At 36.9% G+C, this 17302-nt stretch overlaps 1 long non-coding RNA gene across 1 annotated transcript; it reads right to left on the bottom strand.

Annotated features, from left to right (window-relative positions):
• Window positions 1-2526: 2526 nt before the first annotated feature.
• Window positions 2527-15401, bottom strand: LOC139589494 (uncharacterized). Its single transcript, XR_011679032.1, has 3 exons — window positions 15069-15401; window positions 4619-4712; window positions 2527-3251 (listed from the first exon to the last, which is right to left on the bottom strand). It is a non-coding gene; the product is annotated as an uncharacterized lncRNA (long non-coding RNA).
• Between the last annotated feature and the right edge of the window lie 1901 nt (window positions 15402-17302).

The raw sequence follows: 17302 nt of genomic DNA, 5'->3' as shown, positions 1-17302 counted from the left end.
GTCACAGTTGTGATAAACAGACTACAAATCTGACGGTCAAAGCAGCATTTCCTTATTGACCAAAACAGCCTAATTATGGGATCTAGCAAAGCACAAATAGTCCATCTTACCTCTCCTCAGAATAAAGCACATACTGTAAATGGGAACTATCGTTCCTTTGCCTAAGATGTAGAATGCCTCAAAGGGATTTTTTTTTTCATTTTTTGCAGCTTTTGATTATTAATCCATCAGGATTAGGCAGACAGCCAGCAGTCTTTCTCTAGAGAGTAAAGAGTTTTGTAAAATGTTCCCCACACTTTAAGGAAATGTATCTGTTAAGCAATTTGAAATTTAAATTTTAGCTTTAAAATATAAGATAGCAGAAAGACTTAAATTTGTGATTTTACACATTTTAATACGTTTCCACCACACAGTTGCAAAACTACTAATAATGGTAAAGTTGCTCATCATCAGTTTCTTAGTGTTTAGTAAAACAGAATTAATTTAACAAAAGTTATTCTTCCTGTTCTATGGTCTTTTATTTATCCACCAATTTTTTATAACTAAAGTGTATCATGGAACCTTTAAGGGGTTGATGAAGGGTAGTTCAGCCATCAAAAGAGAGAAACTTGTCTTGTATATAGAACCCAGCTCTCTTTATAGGGGCTGGGACATTTGGCTTTCAGAGTGGACAAGTTCATGAGGTGAACTGGAGCAGCCTCATCCAGGTCTGATTGTGTCTGACTAGCCAGACAGGGTGCTCACCTTATTTGCTTTATTTATGGCTTATTTGCTTTATTTATGGCTTATTTGCTTTATTTTTGCTTTTTTTTTTGCCTTTTTTTTTGTGGCTGCAGAGTTATGAGTTGACATTGGTCAGCTATCCTACCCACTCTGTAACGTACTCTTGTGTGTATCTTTACTTATAGTCACTACCTTGGGCTGCTAAGCAGAGGGCATAGACTTTGGACATGCCCTTTTTTCCTTATCTTTTTTCTGTTACAGAAGTTTTGTCACACAAATCTCAGGCACTGGCATGAAGCACAGTGTATCATTTAGCACTGCCGTGGCATAGGTATATGCTGCAAAACAGATCATGCTTGCAATGATGCATGATACTACACAGCCCATGCTTGCTTGGCAGGACATGGGTCAGTTGAATAGTTCTGACACAACCACACAAAGATAATAAATGGTTTATTTGTTAAGACCAAAGAATGGTCTTAATGGACCAAAGAGTGGTGAGACCAGGATTACCAGCAGGCAAATGGCATGCTTTCTTCTGAAATCATGTCTCTGTTCTTAGAATGACCTGCTCTTCAAATCCAGCTCTAAATTAAATAAATATGCAAATACAAGGCACTGTTTATGTGGCATAGTAGTCTTAAATTCATAAGAGAAGTTTTTAATTCATGCATAAGATACTGAAGATACAGGCATGCCATGCCTTCAATTTTCAGTCTATCATCTGTTTTGCTTCACTGTGCCATGAAACTCACAAGCTAGCCCAAGCATTTATTTGGCTGAAGAGGCAGAAGAGAAAATTAAATCATTCTTAGGAACTTTGGAGAGACCTAAGGCAACAGATGAACAAGAAAGGATTAATTGTATCACTACTAAAGTGTCCTATTTTACTGAGTGGGAAAAAGTGGATTTTGACACTGTTATAGAGACAGGTTAAATATTACAGATTGGAAGAGACAGGTAAGTCAGAAAAGAAAGGCTGGCAACACATGATATCAAGACCTATTGTCTCAGGAAGCAAAGAAGCAAAGGAGCTGAGCTGACCACTGGGATAAACTATGGAACCTGGAAATGCTATTTGAATACATGTGGTCTCTGAAGGTACCTATGCAGAGCTATGCAGAAGCCCAAAAAAGCTGGAGTACTCTGCTCCAGTCAGATTCAATGCCTGAAATAACAGCCCTCTTCCCATCCCTCTCTATATGTTGTCTTAGGAACCTTACATACGTATTAAAGGAAGATTTTTAACTTGGAACATCCAGCATTTAAAAGTTAGGAAATAGAACATAAATTGGAACAATTATTCATTGATTTACTTTTCATCATTATTGTTTGTGGACTTGGGCATTATCTACAATGTCATCCATACTATTCTGATCTGCTGAGGACAGAATGTATATTTTGGATAGTTTCTGCACACTTTAACTAAATTTCCCAGCATTAGGGTTGGCTAAGAAAGGAAATTTATCCCTCTGTGGTTGCAATTACTCTCTTATTCAGCTTTTTCTGTTTTACATTAGGACAATTTAAGCAGTTGAGCATAAATTGTGCAATCTACTTGGAAAGCACATGACATCAAGAGAGCATAAATAAAATAGAATCAACCAGTGATATTGAAAATATCATACACAGGCATCACAACTGAAAACTAATTATATAAACCTACTCCAATTTCTTCCCCTCCCCCCCCCAGCACAAACTTTACCATCTCTACAAATCACTATAGATCTCAAAGCATCACACTTCCAGTGTGGCACTCCATCTGTACCTTTGGTACCTACTTGGCCAGGACCTCTTCATCACCCCTGCCATCAGGAAGGGAAGCACAGTGTGAATAGGCACATGAAGGACAAGGAGAGGAGGGTGATGGTGTGCAGAGCAGAGTCTGGGAGTTCTCCGTGAGATGGGCTGTGGTAGTGGTTTTTCCTAGTGGTTTCCATTTTCTGCCATTCTCTTACTGCCAAAGTGTCTTCCTTTGCACTCTTTATTACTTAGATGGCATTTTCTTTGCTTTGATGCATTGAACTGTGCTTTGATGGCATTAAACTAACTGTTTACCTGGTTCTATCCTGGCATGCACTTTGTGTGAAACACATAGGATAGGTGCACATATTAAATGCCAAGTCTGGACAGATCATAGAACATTTCTGCATGCTCTCATTCCCTGCTGCATAATTTTAATCCTACTGAATGTGATTCACCCTCAAAAAGGCATGATCTATGTCTTTAAAAACTTAGCCCAAGAAATTTAAAAATTATATTTTGAGAGAACACAATTTTGTGCTTTGACTTTGTGATAAAATGACACAAAAAGTGACAATAAAAGTCCTTTGTCTAAGAAGAGGTACATTTAAAAGCCAAAAATGTTTATCAGGATATACAGATTTTTTTTTTTTATTCTCCTAAACATTTAGCAGTTCAGACAATGAAGGTTTAAAAGACTCTTATGGTATTATAACACTTTAACAAACTTCAGATGATGACTCCAGATCATGAAGTATACAACTTTCAGGTGAAGTATCTTCAGCCTGAAAAAGACAAAAGTGACCCTTGATATTTAAATATCAAAGTACCCAAGGTGCTTTTGCAGAAATTATTAAGTATTGGCAGTCTTTTTAAAAAGCTTGTCTGTATGATCAACTGAATAGCCAGGGAGATGCTGAAATGACTGATTATGACTGCTGGGCCTAGTTTGGACATGTTAGCTATCACTTTCATGCTGGTCTAATGTTCTCCAGCCCCCAAAAAATAACATTAGAAGTCTGTTCTAAAGACATATTATATTGCCAATTCTCAAAATCTGTAGTGTTTTTGAATAACATAAGCAGCTAGCAATACGATTACTTATGAATGGTATGATTACTTACAAAATACTTACAAATTTTGTTTATGGGAAGCCTTCCTTGATTTGGGTAGTCTATATAGTTTATATAGTTTATATAGTTTTTTCAATTCTAATAGTCAAAACCACTGATGAAGCTTCTTTGTTCTTAAAGAAATGGACATCTCAAAATGCAATTCCCCATGTGCAAATCCTGTTAACAATGAGCACTGCTGAAAACAGAGGATATAAGTGTCCTTTTGAGGGAGAGATAAACAGTTTTAAGTCAAACAGACATGCCTCCTTCCAGTCAGGATTAGCTTTGACCTTTTTCTGCAAAATGATGCCAAAGCTCCTTCAAAAACACAGCAAGGTCCAGGTTTCCCTTGCAAACACAATCGTCACTGTTTCACCCTCTACCTATCTCCCTTTCTTGCTCAGTGTTTTGGAACATTTCCCCAGAAGCAGAAGGTTCAAGTTTAAATCACTGCCTTGCCTGAAGGAAATTAGGGTTACCTTTCTTTTTCCTCATGCAAGTGCCCTAACCACAAAGATACTGGAGACAGTGATGGAATTGAGAAGCACACAGCTGCTCAAAGCCACTGTGCCAAGCATCTATGTTTTACAGTGCATTATAACTAGACAAAAATAGACTTTGGTGAAAATGCTAGATGACAACTTTCCATATGCCAGTTGATCTCTAATCCATCTTTTATTTCTCTCTGTCTGATCCAAAAAATCGTACATTATTTTCACAGATTCTGACTAAATGGTATCTACTCAATCACTTGAGCAGCTGTAAGACAGTCAGAAAGATATTTGCTTAGCTAGAGCAAGAAATACTTAAATCTGTTCAGACAGAGAGGAAGACGGAATTCATTTCCAATCTTGTGTGCAATGCTCTTACCTTCAGGTTCCTCCTTAAACAAGACACACATATTCAGTACTTCTTCCTACTTTATCCTAGCAAAAGTGTCTGCCACTGTTTCACATCAATTCTGCTATTCATGTTAGGCAAACTCTGTGTACCATCAACAGGGCAGGCCTTAAAAGAACGAGGGAAGAATGTCTTACCTGTGAATCCCAAGAGGGATGTTTGCTTTTGAGCAGCTCAGTGCCCATAGGGCCATTGGACATTCCTACATTTCGAGCCTTCTGGGCAATATTCCTGGGGAAAACATCATAACGACTGGTCAATGCCCCATTGACAACAATTTTGGATGGGGACAAGCTTTAACCCGAGCCAGCAGCCAATCCCCACGCAGCCACTCACTCACTCCTCCACCAGCAGCATCAAGGACAGATTGGAAGCATAAAAGTGAGAAAACTCATGGGTGGAGCTAAAGACACTTTACTAGGGAAAGCGAAAGCCACACACACAAGCAAAGCAAAACAAGGAATTCATTCACTGCTACCCAAGGGCAGGCAGGTGTTCAGCCATCTCCAGGAGAGCAGAGCGCCATTACACATAAAGTGACCTGGAAATATAAAAGCCATCACTCCAAACACCCCTTCTTCTTCCTTTATATACTGAGCATGATGTCATATGAACATCCCTTTGGTCAGTTGGGGTCACCTGTCCTGGCTGTTTGCCCTCATAAGTCCTAGACACCCCTGAAGACCTCACCAGTGAGGCCATACAAAAAAGCAGAGAAAGCCTTCACTCTGTGTAAGCTCTGCTCAGCTTTAACAATTTCTATGTTATTAACCCTGTTTTCAGCACAAATGGAAAACACAGCTCTGTGCTAGCCATGTGAAGAAAATTAATGCTTCCCCAGCCAAAACCTGATGGTATCTGTCAGTCCCCTTAACTGCAACTAATGATTCTGTAAGTGTCTGTTCCCAGACAAAGACACTGAAACTCACCTACCTATGCTGTTCTATTGTTTAGAACAACCTCTGGCGTTGGTTGCAGCACAGCTAGCATCTCCCATGATTCTGTCTCAATGAACACTGTTTGGGAGATGGGATAATCCAGTTTTAATGTGGCCACTCTGTTTTGGAAGGCACATCCAGTTCAATAATAAGGTAGACACTGCCATGTCCACTGACGTCAGTGCCAGAGAACAGCCTTTTTCTTTAATTTACAAGAGCAGAAAAATTACCTGTGTAGGCCTTTTTATTTATAAAAGGTCAGAATAACATTTGAGATTATAATCCTATTAGAATTTACTTCCTGAATACATCACACTTTGACAATAGTTCAAACCTAAATGCTGAATAATTGTGAACATGGCCAATTTCACCTTTCTCCACCTAAGGAGGGTTAATTTTTTATCATGAAAGAAATAAAATAAGTGTAATAAAAACCCTTAAGTTATTACTTATTACAATGACCAAAAAATATTGCCATAAAATATTGGAGAGGTGGACAAAAATGCAGATGTAGTAAAGCCTTCCTAAAGGATCTTCTAAAAAGGAAACATACAGGAAACATAAAACAAAATTAATGGGGGATTTAAATGAAAAGAGATTAAAGTTACATGACTCAGAGAAGAAAAGTAAAACAAACCATAAAATAATCACAGAGTTATAAAGCCACACTAATTTTTCATTTCTACCAATTTAAGGAATCTTCTTTTCTTAGCATGGAAATTGCAGAAAAGACAATTCATCTCAGCAACACAGTATAAAATCAGTCAGGAAAAAAGAGAATTAATTCTATTGAACATTTCTTCCACTAAAGGGTTGTTATTAAAAGAGAGTTGCTTTTCACCTGTCCCCAAAGCATGAAGAAAAATAACATGTTCTGATGAGCCTGAATCCATTAACAGGCTTGATATGAGGCTTCCTCAATATTTACACAACTGGAGAAGATACAAAAATAAGTATTCCAATGATTTTTTTTTCTACAGACGAAGTTGCCTCTAAGTAAATACTCAAGAACTCCTATGAAAAGTTAATTCTGTGTTTGTAACATAAATGCGTTTGGTGACAGTCTGACCCTCTTCCAAAAGCACCTGATTTCTGAAACAGCCGTACACAAATAACAGCTCAGCTCACGCTCAGCTGCACTGAACTAGGCTCTAGCCATGGTGATGTCTAAGTGCTTTAGCTGACCATTCTATATGACTAAAAGCTTTGGGATATTATATTTCATTCCACTTTATAGCTGTATGACAGTTGAATGCGCTCTGCTGACTCCTGGGGTTTCTCTCAGCACAAAGAGGCCATCGAGTTCCCCCACCTGATGCAGGAGGAAAAACATGCATGTGACTGTCTTCAGTAAAAGTAAGGACAGCTCTAATTTCAAATAGTCTGTGTGAACTAATAACTTTCAATCAAAACTAAGGATGAACCAGTAGGTAATTTTGAACACAGCAATCTGAGGGAGGAAAAAAAAGAAAAAAAATAAAAACTATTCACAAGCAATCCAGAGCAACAGAAAAAGTTATGCTCTTAACAATTTGTTAAATGATCTATTGTAGCAGTACCATAGATTTTCATGATTATTCTTACTTTCATGATAAATTTTAAAAAGTGATATTTAAATAAAACACATTATTTTATTAAAAATCTCTTCATGAGTTTCTGTGCTATCTAATTTAATAAAAACATAATACACTACTTAAAATAACTATATCACAATGCTGTAAAAAAATCTATGAGAGCTGAAATTTTGAAAAAGTAATGGACAGCATATAAAAGTGAATAACAGTCGTTATGAATTAGTATAACATGAATATAGTATCCTGAAGAACAAAAATATTCCTGTGAGAATAACAAAACCTGACTGCATTTTTAAAGTTAGCTGTGAATGGCTTTTAGAACACATTTTGACCTTAATGACAATAATAATGCTTTCATATTTGAATTAAGTCCTCACAATCTGAAAGGAAATGCTGTAGCCATAGTCTAAGACTGAAGGATATCCAAGCCCTCACTTGTCTTCTGTGGTTAATAAAAAGTATTTTAATGGCACCTAGAGTGGCATCTCTGCAGAAACTGAGCTTCACACATTCCAGACAGACCAAGAAAAAGCTGGCCAACTAACAAAAACCAAGAGACCCACAAACAAAAACCAAGCTAACCCTGCATTCTTCCAGGTGTCTTTAAAAACACCTTCATAGGTTCTATAGGCATAGAGACCTACACATAACACCATTTAAAGGCTGAGTCAGCTTTACTTTTGGAAAACCATAAATAAATATTAAACGCAGAATATTTAAACATTACTACTGTTGATGATGTTTCAATGTAATTTTGTATGCTTTAGAAAAATCAAAGGAAATAAAAGGAAATAATGTATAAGTTGTCAAAGGAAAAATCTCTGGAAAATAGCAAGATTTGAAGAAAATTTTAACAAAGGGAGAGTTTGAATATATGGAGTTTGAAAAAGGTCCTCCAAATGCAACTTAAAATCCCTTTACAATTCTTCTGAGAAATAGGTAAGTAACACCATCTCACATTCTTTTACTTTTCCTAAGGGTGACATAAAAGAGAAGGCAAAAGACATTGTTTTAGTTTCAACTCTTCACATTTTTCTCTAGTGGTTTACAATTAAAGCTACTGCTGTGTAACAGGAGCCACCAGAGATCTCACTTGCAACTCAAGGTTCATAGCGGTCAAACTGCCTTGAAAATACAGATTACAGTTAGGGAAAAACTAGATTTATTCATGGAACACCTTCTGTATTCTGCAACAAACCAGACTGCAGCTTAAACTGTCCATTCATCCCAAAGGAGTCACACAGGACAAGGTGATATGTTTTATAGCTGCTTTCACATGGCAAATATACACCCAGATAAGAAAGTCCCTGTTTAAATTTCTCATCATAATCTTGAACCTGCATTGTGCTGCAAACTTGGTGTGATTATTTCCTGAAACTAGGAGCATACAAAAGAGCATTTCTCCTGAAGAGATTTATGTTACTTATATGTCTTATATTACTTCAGACTTTATTCTTTGTTCTTATTACCAGTTTCTGTTAACATATTTCCTTCTCTCTGATTAAAAAACTTTTTTGAAATTATCATGATTATTCTTTTTTGCCTCTTCCAAGTATTTTCATTCCATCTGAAGAAGAAAAGAGACAAAATCAGTTCTTTCATATTCTCTAATGCCATTTTTTTCTATGCCATTTCTATTATTTTAAGAAGAAGAGGAGCTCCCCTCTCCATGCATTGCATAACTACTTCAATCTGTCTTCGTATTTTGCAAGACTGGAGTAATTTTCTGTCTTACAAAATTCAAGGGACTGAAGTAAGAGAGGATCCATATTTAATACAAGACCTACATGGAAGCAGAGGAGCAGATATTTGAAAGTGATGAAAGAGAAGTTGGAGAAGAACTGTCAGAAGAGCCACTGAAACTTTATTTACAGGATATGGATCCTGTCAGGTTTATTTGTTTATATTTGGTTGCAGTTGGCAACCACCTGTCATGCAGCCATACGTAGACATATAGGAAATTGAAGGATTCAACTGAAGGATTCAACTTGGCACATTGTGCCCAGTGCTTAACAAAGCTAGTTTAAAGCCAGATATCCTTAAAGGACGTATTACCAATCATGGTGAAGAGTTTCCTGGGATAACTGTGAGTGAGTTATCCAGCTCAGGAAAGCAGAAATTTCCCATGTGCGGGCTTGCCTAGATGCAGCTGGAGCACAGCCCTGCAGGGCTGCCTGCAGGGCCCCTGTGCCCCCATTTCAACCCAGACAGCTTCAGGCAACTGCCAATGTCACTGTGGGCCACTCCAAAATCAACTCAGTACTTCTGTTTTCTTAAACTGTGAAATTCAGTTAGCCCTGTGAAACATACAGTGGCTACACAGATTGTGTTTGCCAGCTGTGAAAATCAGGCCAATCTTAAAGTTGTCATGTAAGTAACTTATTTTAGATGCCTAACCTTGGAAGAGGAAACTCAGACTAAAGATTGTGTCATAATTACAAAGGAAGATAATGTTTTCATTGTGTTGTGTTTCCTACTGTTAAAACTAACTGAAGCCTGCCATGAAGAAATGTAAAACCACATGTAGAAAAAAATCAGATCGACTCCTGAGAGGCAGTCTGGAGAATTAGATGCTCCTGTGGCAAGGACTTGTACCCTACTGGGTTTCCTTTTGACTGGTCAGGGCTCTAGTTCATCACGAACAATTCCAGGAATTGGAACTCTGTGAGGAGCAGAGTCCTGTCTTAAGCTTTGATATACCTAAATTTATGATAATATCCAATACTGTGGTATGAAATGGGAAGATCGGATGAAGGATCAGCAGTCCATCCTTATAAAAACAATTTTATGTTATAGAATCAAAGAATCATGTCAGTCTAAATAAATAAATCAGTCAGATGATCCTTAACAGAAAATACTTAAGCAACCTCAGAGCTTTTAAAACACGCATGATTTCTTTGTTGAAGAAAATCAGATTTTTGGACAAGGATTTCTTTCCATCAGCCTAATTTATAACCCACATTCCTTGCATAGAATGCTGAAGAACTGCTCTGAGGACAGTGCAGCTGATTACTTGTACTCTCCTCTCTTCCTTGTTTGTGTAATTTTTTTAAGGAATATGCCAGAGGGGAAAAAAAACAAAAAACTGTTGAATTATGAAAAAAAATCCTTCCCTGGAATGTGCAGCACAAGTGGTAATAGTTTTCACTGGATGATATTACTACAATATCTGAAGTATGTCATCCTTACCAACAAATAATGCATAAACTAATTTCTCAAGTATGGACTGCTTCAAACAGATAAAATTTTGCTCCTATTGCTCAATTTCTCACAATTAGTTTAACTGAAACCAACTAAAAATATCATGAAATTTCCAAAAACTTTTACAAAATGCAGCCTTTAGGAACTATGAATTACCTACTCCTAAGAGAGATCAGACATTTTCCCCTTTTTACACAGAAAACTGCTTTTCAAATTCATAAGACCTACAAGATACCACCCCACTGTGTGTTTCAAAACATCAAGTCCTAAAAAGGAGGAGATGACTCTTAGTAGGGGACTACCACATGAAATCCATGTGCACCACCTTCCCTTAAGAGATCCTTTTATTTTCCCAGAAACTTTGTACAAATTGAAATTATGATTTGTCCATATGAACAGGATTTTACACATGCCTGGCAGCCTGTTCAAAGCAGCTGCTTTCTATGGTTACCAGACATTAGGATATCCCAGGCTCCTGCAAATATAGAGGCGGCATGTGCAGTGAGCCCGCACCTCTTCCATGCATTGAACCCTTGTGTACTCAATCAGTACAGCTAACACAGTGGGTTCAAATCTTGTTCCACTTGCCACCTCTCTGCTGACTGCTACAGAGTGTCTGTGCTCACATGTCCGTGTTCCACAAGTGAAATTCAGGTAGCTCACTATAGGAATGTGCTCCCTGTTGACAGAATGACAAAACTATCCTTTGTTTCCTTAAAAAGGAAAGAGGCCCAGAAGTTTCTCTGTTCAATCTAGTAAAAAGACACCTCATAAGACCTGGGGGACTTCACTTCAAACTTAAGGATAGCTAATTGGACAGGAGCCAAAAGTCCTGCCTAAGCAATTTAGTAGAAAAAGAAGAAACAAAGGAACTAATCACTTTTTGTGAGGTGTTTTACCAGGAGTAAGAACCTCTTGCACCTGGTTTGGTTTTTCTCTGTAAAGAGTTTTGTTATTTTGCTTTTTATTAAAACTTCTCTGTTTCCAACACTACCACAGAAGCCATCCTGCTGATTTTATGCCTTCTAAGGTAGCTGAGCTATCTTGGGTGTGATATAAATCTCCAAGAGCTTATAAGACCTGGCTCGAGGAGACCCATATATCAGCTCACAGTCTCACACTATCAAGTAACATACTTGGGTGAGTAAAATGTATTAGTTATTAACATTAGTTAAAAATAATAATTTTATGATGAGCTAAGATTTGGTCTTAAGTTAAATCAGTTCTTTTAATGTTTATTCATTTATATGTATGTATATATATTGGTATATATTGATGTAAAAGATTTTAATTTTAGGCAAGATTAGCAAAAGTGGAACCATTCACATGCTTACGAGAATAAGAAAGAAATTTCCTTACAGAACATTGCTTAGAAACATGTATATTAAGAGAACCATTTGAATACTGCTCATCTTTTAAGTAGTTAATAAGCATGGAATCATTCTATATTTATTGTATCCAAAAAAAACACACTAAAAAACCCCCAAAACACAAAAAAAGCAGTTCCTACAATCCTGGAAAGCAAAAGGATTTTTTAAAAAATCCTGCCAAGAAGATATGAGCAGGAAAGACTTACACAACTAAGTCATAGAGGGCAGTATGCCCAGGGAGGAGGTGGAGTCACCATCCCCGGAGTGTTTAAGGAAAGACTGGATGTGGCACTCAGTGCCATGGTCTTGGTGACAAGGTAGTGTCTGGTCAAAGGTTGAACATGGTGATCTCAGAGGTTTTTTCTGACCTAACTGGTTCTGTTATTCTCTAATATACAGAATCTGGCTGGCTAATGTATTGGTTAGAAATGGGTAGCTGTCATCAGTTTGGACAGAAATAGACTGACATGCCTCTTCAGCTGGAAGAGTTAATCCAGACAAGGAGGAGTGGTGTGCTCCATGCTCCTGGACAGATCTGAAGTGTGCAAAACAAGCAGAAATCAAAAGTTTAGCCTGTACTGGGTTCAACAACTGCATCAGGTGACTCACAAGACTGATATTCACTGGTATTTTCACCTGTTGCCCAAACACCATCAGAGAAGTTTTCTGTCCCCTGAAGTCATACAGGTACTGAAGTCAAGATTGGATTTCATGACTGAATTTCAATTAATTTATACTTGTTGCACACTGAACATGTTCTGAACCAGTTGGATAAACTCCTTATTAGAATAAAGTCAGAGACCAGCATTTCCTCCCAACAAATCACAGCGAGAAATTTGCTACTGAATAAAATAAATTGACTGTCAGAGATATTAAATAATCTGCCTTCTCTCACACCAAACAAGGCTTTTACCTAAAACTCAGCTCCATTACATTTCAGAAGAAATCTATATTAAAGTCTACATAACCCTTTACTTCATTCACATGATTTTTTATTTGCTTCTCTCCACCCTGAGCAAGCATTTGAGGAAAAGGACTGGCCACTGGCTGTAAACAAAAGACAAATAGGTCTCATCTGGCTGAGCTTCTCTGTCCTCTGCGTCACACTTATTTGCAATAATGAATGGAATGTCAGAAACACACACACATACAAACCACAGATATAAATGTTTTCTGATTCCATGTATTAGAAGGAAATTCAATGACAGGCTAGCAAGGCTGCTCTAGATTACTCCTTTATCTGGACAGTTGAAAAAATGTCACAATTCACACCCTTAATTTTTCTGTTTATTCTTTAGATGATACACAGCCAAGATTCCTTTTATCACAGGGTGACACATGCATTCTTATACCTTACTGTCAAAATATTTTATGTTAAAAAAGTATTTTGTGTAAAATATATGTGTAACACACATATGCACAATGTACTCCTGCTGATTATTAGATTTGTGCATTATGAAAAATATAAAACCACTGACTTATTGCAAACAATTAGCTAGTTTTCTCATATTCTCATGCATCCTGTTGCTTTATTTCTCCAAATATCATATTAGCATAGTTTTCACTGTTAAGAAATCCTTATTGTTTCCCAGTTTGATTATTTTTCTTAGCAAATCATTTGCCTGTTGTACATTCTGAAACATAAAATTAATGTAGGTTGATATTTGAGTTCTTACACAGCATATCTACCAATTGAAATTGTACAAAGCCAGGAAACAGGACATTCATACATTCAGTTCTATTTCATGTTTGATTAGCTCTGTTACAGCACAGAATTTCTTTAGAGAACAATGCACACAGTCTTAAATCTGAACAGTCAGATGGTGACATACTCAAGCAGTACTAATTCATGTCATGACTCTTCTTGTTTAGTTTCAATGTATAACTCATAAACACATCTGGAATGAAACCTGATCTCTCACAGGTGGATGTCAATAAATGTAAGGGCAAGGGATATTAAGGAGATGTTCCCTACCAGAGAGTAGAGAAATTGATAGGGTCCTGCCTTGACTTGTCTCAAACCTGTGGTCAGGTCACTTTTCAAAGCTCAATCAACAGAAAAAGCTCTGACATAGATCTGTGTTTCTGGAGTGTGAAAAACACATCTCCAACCAGCTGTAATGATTAATGCCCTCAGGTAATCACAACCCAGCTGTTGAAACCAGTAGGTTATCACCAGGTGTTATTCTGCATAGAATAAAGATTTAGAGTTCTGCAAAACAAGCACTGTTTTGCAGCAGCTAAAACCCAATTTTGAGAAAAGTTAAGGAAGATTTTCCTTGGACATTATATTAGTATCTACCTTCCAATGTAAACACGGTTGTGCATACCTTTACTGAGACAGGTTAAAACAGATGATGAAACTGAAAACCAAAAACTTTTGAGCTTTAAGGTGAAAACTTTATGCCAAAAAATCTGCATTGTCACAGTAAACTGATAATTTTACTACACGTGGTCATGTGAATGGCAGTTATCTTTAACTGTGTTTTTCAACCAGGATATTTGAAGTATCATCAGTAATATGGAATCCAAGGGCAGAAGTACCTCGAAAACTGAAATGCAAAAATTGGTGTCTCTTTCTCCAGTCTTGGAAGGAAAAAAAGAAAAAAAAAAAGAAGAACAGAAAAGAAAACACAAGACAAAAACAAAAAAAAACCAACAGCAAGAAAACAACCCAAAGCCGACAATTTCAATGGCTTTGGATTTTTCTTTTTTAATAGAATTCTACCAGCACATTTAAAAATACATCGGTATTTATATGTATATATATATATGTATATATATATATGTGTGTATATATATATATATAAACCTACATGCTTCATGTACTACATAATTTTCATATACAAAGTGTAGACTTAGATGAGAAAAATTAGCTGTTTATGCTAACTTATGTGTGTTTAGTTACATATTTTATATGTTCCAAAACTAAATAAATATTTCTGTAGGTGTGAATAGGGTACACCTTTGCAAAACTCTAGCTGTTTATTGATGTGGCTGTGTGCTGCTGAATTTCACTTTTGAGTTTGAGTTGAAGTTGTTATACCTCAATGTAATATTATAGTAATGCCCTTGTTCTCTACATCTTATTCCAATATAACTCGTTCATTAGCTAAAGTCACAGATGTTGACAAGAAAATAATGGACAGCAAATAAAATTTTTCTTTCCTTGGTCTATTGTTAGAAATAAAATGGTAAACTGGAAGAAGCTGGGGCATTCATATTTTGTTCTATCAATTTTAAAAGTCAAAAAGCCCAGCTGTAAGTTTAAAACTGTTTTAATTCAACTTAAATTAATTGGAGAAATGCTCTACTCAAGGGTGACTGGTAGGTAGCTACATGCAACAGTTTATAGTGTAAATTGAATCATGTAGCTCCCAGGCTGCTCTCTGCTCAGCCTCAGGAGTTACGAGCCACAGGCTGTGGACAGCAACTGCAACAGCAAGCAATTACTCTCCCAGCCCGCAGGCAGTTCATCTTAAGTTAGTTCTCAGTGTGACTCACCACACTCACTCTTATGGACAAACAGGGTGTGTTTACAGTGCGTGCGAAGACAGCCAGTGCCTGGTTTGTGTCCTCCCTCGCCTCCTCTTCAGCCAGTTAAATCCTCTGTCCCAGCCCCAGTGGTGCAGTGAAGCCTTTAGGACCTGCGCTCCGCTCTGTCCTCCGAACAGAAGGCAAGTCCACAGCTGATAATCTCATTACAAGGCTGCCCTTAATCACTCCTCACAAAGCGATCTGAAGTCCTTTCTAAGTTTTTTTCTCCTCTTGGTTACAGTCCACTGGATGCCAGTATCTGTGAACTGAAGCCAGGTATTATGGGCTGCCCCATTCAGATACTCCCTGTGGTTTTCCTCTGGTTGGCATTCTGTCTCCTTGGCAACTGAATTCTCTCTACCCCTGCTCTGAAACCTACTCATTCCAGTAGAATGAAACCAATTGTAAATGCCAGAAACTTTACTGTGGTACTACAAATTAGTTCTCTGTACAACAGGATACGAATATGAATTTCCAGTGAAAACAAGAAAACTTGTGTTAATCAGTGGAAGACTCATTATTATTCTCCTGTGGAATAAAGCACTGAAACAGGCTTCTATTACATTTTAAATAATTTTTAAATCATTTGCCAATTAATGGTTCATCTATGCAATCTTCAAATCACTAGGTACTACAAATAAAACCTTTCTATTGAATTGGGCCATGGGACTCCAGTTAAATATTGTAATTTCTTTCCTTCTCTTGCTTTCATATTTGACATTATATTAACAATATACAGATATACAGATATATTAACAAGATTGAAAACTATTTATAATTTTAATCCAATATTCTTCCCCTACTCATCTGCCAAGATAATTTTGTAGGATTGTGTTATCATCACACTTGACAGGTAAAGAACACATCTTTCCAGTGTCATGATTAGTCATGAATAGGAATAAAAGTGTCATGATTAGTCGCATTAGCAGTTAATAAAAATATGAACTGAAGAGATGGATATGGGAATTCTTGAGTTGCTACAGAGCTGTGCAACCAGATAGATTTTTTTTAGGTTTGCTATAAAACACTGGGAAGAAGACCATATATAAACAAAAGATGAACCCCAAAATCTGTGAATAAAGAGGAAAGGAAGAGCCTGTCTCTCACAGAAACCACTAGGCTCGAATTGTAGTTATATTTAGTGAGCTATAAGTAGAAAGAGTGTTTAGTCCAAATTTTTTAAAACACTAGTTTCCCAGCACCAGAGCTAAGAATTAATATTGCTACCAAACTAAGTCCTACAAAATACTGGAAACTATATCCCGTAACTCCTTTATCAGAGTGGATTTTGGTTTTTTTTTCAACAAAATCATCTGAAACTTACAGAAAAGGATATTTAATGAAATAGTTATTGCATAAAAATGAACTGCTGCAGATATCACTTTAATTACTCTTAGTCTTAAAATATTTAAGAATTATTCTATGTCTTAAAATAATTTTACTGTGCAATCTAAGACACTCATTAGGAAGCATGCAGGCACAGCTAACATTTGGAAGAAAACTAGTAAATGTATGTAACTGACAATCTATTTGCAAGCTAATTTCTATTACCAGTAACTTCATGTTTGATGATGAAGGATTTGTCCACCTTTCTTGGTTGTTACCCAGCTCAAACTACTGATTTGGGGCATAATAAATATATGAAATGTGTTAAACAGTTTGTCTATACCTGTGTGTTTGCAACTGTGCACTTACCCATGCATATGAAGTATCACTCTCTAACAAGACTACTTGACTCCTGTTGTTGAGAGACTTTCCTCTACAACAATAAGCAGTAGCCGCTCTGAGATTCCAACAGTCGAAATGTAAAAAACTTTCTTATTTCCTCACTTCTTGCCTTTTAGTGAAGCAAGACGACATTACTGATACATACTTGGATTTGTTACCTAATCGTGACTGGCAAAGCCCTGCCACACGCGCTCAGTTTGATTTCAACTACAAAGCCAGAAGCATCATAAGGACCACCTCTGAAAACTCTAAATTATAGAGGGCCAAGAGCAAAGACTGTGAAGAACTCAAAGCATTCTTTCTATACTAAAACAAATCACTGCCATCTACTCTTGAAATAGATTCAAAACATTTTTTCATTTATTTGTAAATATTTGCACATAGCATGTTTCCCTTGATTGCTTGTGAGAACAACATAGAGAACAGTGCCAAAAACTTATTTGGTATCTTACTCTCTCTTCAAGGTTTGTTAG

The sequence above is a fragment of the Agelaius tricolor genome, unplaced genomic scaffold (assembly GCF_023055355.1).
Source record: "Agelaius tricolor isolate 1412-34295 unplaced genomic scaffold, bAgeTri1.0.p SCAF_4, whole genome shotgun sequence".
Lineage (NCBI taxonomy): Eukaryota > Metazoa > Chordata > Aves > Passeriformes > Icteridae > Agelaius > Agelaius tricolor.
Note: the sequence above shows the minus strand (reverse complement) of the source record. Positions and strands in the feature narration are given on the sequence as shown.